Below are 6,000 nucleotides of genomic sequence, written 5' to 3' on the forward strand. Positions count from 1 at the left end.
ACAACAGATAGTTCATGTTCAGAAAGACTGCTCAGACAAACTGGTCATGAAAAGTTTGTCATGGAATTTAGTGCAGCTACATATGGGTGTTTCAAAGTTAGGGATGAACTACCTACAGTAGAGTATGTGATCTCTGTCAGTCGCGTGTGACTCATAAAAGAAGTGACAGGGCTTCTTAGTATTTTAAACATGTTGTAACAAAAGTTGTTTTCCTTGGCTGACTCAGATTTGCCTATGCGAAAGTGGCTGCAGCCAGGGTTATCTTGGCACTGACAATTCATGTAGTTAACAATCTATAGACGCACCAGCAGGTCACATCTGTACCGTACATCCTATAAACATGTGGGAAAGAGGCATGCTTTTCAGCAATGAAAGCAGTTTTAATGCGATCGTGTTGATATTCTCAAATAAAGGCTGTCTGATGATCTGATGATGGAAACAAATCATATTTACCCTTTTATACCAGCTCTGCGCTGCGATTCAGTGGTTCTGTTCATCTATGAAATGCATTGTTTGTCAGAAGGCAGGCATGGAGAATATAGAGATAAAAAAAAATCAAGCCTTCGAACGCATATTTTTAAATCGGGTGGTTTGAACTGAAATGAGAGAGAAGAGTGAAGAGAGAAGAGATAGCTACTGATTCACTTTTGAAATAACTTTCAAATCCAAATGCTAGATTCAATAAATCTATTATCTTGGAATACACACATAAAATGCTTTAACAGGTAATGATCGCTCCTTAGACCTGCACAGATAGATAGATAATCATTACAAGATTACTAAAACATAAAATGCAAAGTGGCGACAGCTATTGTTCTGTCAGTGCAGGTGTGTATCTAGATATATATATATATATATATATATATATATATATATATATATATATATATATATATATATCAAGAACATGCTCTGGCTTGGCTTAAACACAATTTATCACACTGTACATCATGCCCCAGTATCCTCCAGGGGAAATAGCCCCTATCAAGCAATGAGTACACAGGCAGTAAAAGATCTGCGGGCAAAATGCCCATGCCATAGTAAAGAGAAAAGAATGACGTGGGCAAGCTGCCCAAATAGTGGAAAAGCAGGCACTGCGTGTTCCTTAAATCCAACATTTCCCTGAGTTAGGCATCCATTTATCATCACATAAGACAACACCGATATAACTGCACTTCACATGAGTTTAGCTACATTGCCAGCACTTACTGCCAGTGCACATTGCCACAACACTTTGATTGCACTTAGTCACTAGAGTATATCGTACTGTTTATTTTTATAGGTCATCAGAACACGTATTATACAGTTAGGGCAGCAGATTAATGGGCTTCTTGCCTGACCACAGTCATGTGTTGACCCGGGGTCATGTGTGCCTGCTGGTTGATGTCTGGTTTATGGCTACGCCCTCAACGATTATGTTTTGCAGCAAGATTTAGGATCTAGTGAATAGTGTCTATGCAGTACTTGAGTGAAGTGAAGCTATGGGCGCTGGTATTTGGCACCAGATTATCCTTCCCACTGTAAATATTAACTGGCTAAGATAGCAAATAAAAAAAAAAGCAGGACTATGTTTTGTTAGGTACGTTAGTGCCCCCTTTGCAAGATCCTGTGGAAATAGAGAAAGCTGCAGTGTAACTGTACAGCATGCATATTTACGTTGAATATATGGTGCCTCTCCATTCAAAGATATATTACAAATACCTACAGTAGATATGCTTTTCTTTTTCTGAATATGTATAGCCATCACATGCTTTATCAATGTACTAGCACTAGCTCTGATAACCCTCACCCATACGAAGTTGCTCTGAAGATATACAAAAACGCAGCAGGCTTGAAATACTTACTTGCTTGCTTTCATACCTAAAAGCTATGCAGGAATGAACACTTTCTCTATATTCTATTATTAGGAGATTACATGAATACTATGTTGCCTTTCATAGCGTTGTAAAGTTAAGGACCCCAGGGCAACATCAGAGTCGAATCTGCAGTGATGACTGCCATTCAGAGCCTCTATCTTATTTACTTTGTCTAGTAATGGTCTCTTGAATCCAAGAACAGTGCAATAATAACTTCCATTTGAAACTGTCATTACAGGTACAGGCGGTGAAACTCAAAGCATTATAAGCGTTCTTATAAATGTCTTGGTGACTGTGCATATCAATCGATCTAATTTCTTAACAACATTATTGTGCATTATTGACTCCTTAGAACATAACCCTTGTTACCTACAGTGTTAACAAACCGCGGTATGTTGGGAAAAAAGGGCAGCCTCTCATTTTTTATATTTAAACAGATTTGACATAAAGAAATAAAAAAAAATAAAGTCTTATTACTACATTTCTTGCATTGAAGGTCAGTGGGGGACTTCTAATCCCACCACCAAGCCAATCACCTCTATATTCCCAGGTGCTCGACAGTGGATGCCGCTGAGCTATCCCACTAAATGACAAAGGCCAGCCCTGCAGGTGTCTGCTCGAGCTCAACGGGTCAGTAAAGACCCCTGTCCTTGAGGTGAAGAGGTCCCTGCTGATTTGCCTCCCTTGTGGGAACCCCAGTGAAGATCGACAATTTGGCACAGCCAGGATGCTGACCTACACTCCCCTGACTGCATGACTCATCCAGCACACCACTCGCTTTAACAGATGAGCCACTCAGGGACCTGTACTTCTTGCACTTTCTGACAATTGCTTTTCCCCAGCAGAAGAACAGGAAACACTAATGAAAAGCAGGGTGCCGCAATACCCCAAAACAGAACTAAGCCCATTGGTGCACAGAGTCCTTCTCTTTGCTCTGTGTAGCTGGAGGGAAGCTATCACTGTTAACTGCCATGGTAGCAATGCTCTCTCTGAGGACAGCTGCCGTGTAACAAATTGAACTAACACTGCCTGGCGCTGTAGTTGTGACACACCGAGCCATTACACTCTTTGGAGCTGTCAATTAATGTTATTACTCACAAACAGAAATCTCAATAACTCTGGCATCTGTAAGGAATGGTTCATTCAGGCAGTTCTGCTAATAGAAGTTGTTAAGAAAAAGCACCTGCAGCTTGTCTACGTCTGCACTCTACTTAAATGATATACACTAGGCTCCCCTTTCTTTTGCCCAGTAATTGATGAAAGTAAATATACAGACTTTTATACATTCACTCATAACAGGGTGCTATTCAAGCCCTTCAGAAAAAGTATACTTAGAAATAAGCAATTCCCCTTTCATAGTCTAAACTGCAATTATAAACCCTTACAAAAGCGTACCACAGTATTTTTGCACAGAGTATTTTATGCAGTTTTACCGTAGTTTTCCTATGGTTATATTATGCATTTAACAGATTCCACCCTGGTTTGCTATATTTTTTAATATGCTTTGCCACGCCTTGCTGGTCTTTACGATGTTTAACTTAGCTTTACTATTCTTTCACTATGCTCTGTTATACTTTGCTATGTTTTTACTATGGTAAACTTTTATAAGGGACATCAGAACACAGGGATACAGCAGTAGTTTAATCCACATATCTTTTCTGAGAGACTTGTTTTACTGTCTGTCCGCTTATATTTGTATGATGTCTGCAATCATTCTTCATGCATTTACTCAAATACTGTGTTTGTGATAAATCTGTGTTAAGGTGAGTTCAGGAGCTGGAGTTCTTCAGTTCTAGTTGCTTGCCATAGACATAAGACCTGTAATGTAGACTAGATCAGATTTGGCTAGATCTGCCACTGCTTGGATTATTACATTAGACACAAATGTTAATACACACATTTTCAAAGTGGTTACAAAGGTTACAAAGCATGTAATCCTGCAGATGATTTAATGTATATTGTATTTGCACAGTGATGACCACTACATGTTGTGCTGTTCTTTACACTGAGTTTTGCACCCTGCAAGCCAGGGCTTATATATGACCTTATATGACCATCACCTTTTCATTCTAAACATCAAAACACAGCCAAGAACAGCAACTCCAAAATCTACTGTAGAATCTGAGCCAATTAAATGAAATCCAAACCAAACCAAATGATGATTGAAGTTGCCTGGGGCAATGCTACAGTTAAAGAACAGCGGGACAGCCATTATATTTTAATTTCTTACCAAAAACAGAAAGCGTAAAGAAATTCATCTCGAAGCAAGATATTACCCTTCTCAGCCATCACAGTCTTTTAGAGGGCAGCTGACTATTTTTAACTACCTCTGAGTAACAGAATCAGCCTGTGGGTAGTGTGGATCACATAGCCAGTGTAATACTTGGATTGTATGTATGGGTAATCAGAACCTGAATCAAGGGTCATATTCGATACAACAGAGGCCGGCCAGAATCTCACCCCTGGTTCTTTTGAATCCAGTGGAAATATTTTCACAAGTGCAAAAAAAAAAAAAAAAAACAATTTCACCAATCAACTAAGTTGTTGATATGATACGTTCCTACTGCCAGAAGCATTCTTTATCAATCATTTTGTAAACATTTTGTCATGGTTTATTTAAAAAAAAAAATACAGTTTGTAATCTTTACTCAAAACTAGACTGAAGTGTATTGGCAGTTGTGCTCTTGGCCAGTATTACTTCATGAGCATAACATTCATAGCTATTCTTTTTAAACAAGATATGAACCCCGTGCGACCCACAGATAATTAAAAGGAAAGCCTCTTTCAGTAAATCTGCTTGAGAATAATGACTTCATTCAATCAGAGACTGAGATGAAACATAGTTCACAGAATTGCCATCTGCTTATGATATCTGTCAGTCAACTGTCATTTCATGTCATCCTTTATTTCACAACGTAAGTGATGATCAAATGAACTTTCTAACTGCCTGGACTGATACTGAATAGGAATTGGAAGACATCTCGGTGCTTAATGGGTGAGTGATTTTTAAAAGCTTCTGTTTGTTTAAAAAAAAAAAAAAAAAAAAAAACGCAAAAGGGAGATGAATGGAACTAATTCCCTTTAAGGCAAAAACAATCTCTCTTGCTTTCTTTTCAGTCTATTTCAGTGCCTCCATGTTCTGCGCACCCAGCTAAGGGCTAAATTCAAAATTCTTCAGCTTTAGATTATAGGTTAATTATATTCGACATTCCAAGACAGCTAAAGGAGAGAAAAAAAAGACCCTGATCATTTAGAGTATGATCTATAGCAATTCATTTGGTGATGGCTGAAGCAACAAGGCTGAAGTTCAGTAAGTTGTCACACCAGCGAATACAGTTATCAGTGTCATAAACAGGGGATTATGGTACTAGTAAGTAAGTGCCTATAACCGGATAAAGGGATCCATTTAGTGAATCCAGCATAAGCTGTAAATGGTAAGATGCAGGGACAACAGACTGAGGGCTGCATGCTTGGAAGTTTATAATAGAATATAATCACTAAGAATGAGCAGGTCGATACATGCATAGAACTACAATGCATTTACCTGCATGCTAATGCGATATGGCTAGGATCTAATAGTCTACGTAACAATCCATAGCCTGCTATTGTTTTTTTTTTTTTTTTATGGAGTGGCGATTTGGGAAAGGTATCAGCTGTTTTTCTGTTGAGATCTAAAAATATGGTTTTATAGTACCTTAGGCACTATCATGAACACACTTACTTAATTACACCCAACAGATACTTCAGAGTAATTCCTGGTACAACAGCAATACAGCATTATTAAATTACAACAGCCTTCCAAACTTTTTTTTTTTTTTGCTACATGTATTATTTATTATTAGTAACCTATGTTATATGCACCCTGGGTATTTATAATAAAAGGTAACCATATTTAAGTAAAATTGGATGCTTTGGAAAATCTGTAACCCAAAATGCATCTTCATATCATTCTTATAATTGTCACTAGAATACTACAGCATTAGACATTAGCCTTTAAGCATGCATGGACAGTATGATCGGATGCTTTCCTCAAAGAAATCAACAAATAGCTTAGCATCTATCTATTGATGTGGTTTCATTGTGTTTCTTTCCTCGCTGTGAGCGAAGGATCTCAAAGCATTGCTGTTGGTTAAACAATGGTAAA

Source organism: Acipenser ruthenus, chromosome 28 (genome assembly GCF_902713425.1).
Source record: "Acipenser ruthenus chromosome 28, fAciRut3.2 maternal haplotype, whole genome shotgun sequence".
Lineage (NCBI taxonomy): Eukaryota > Metazoa > Chordata > Actinopteri > Acipenseriformes > Acipenseridae > Acipenser > Acipenser ruthenus.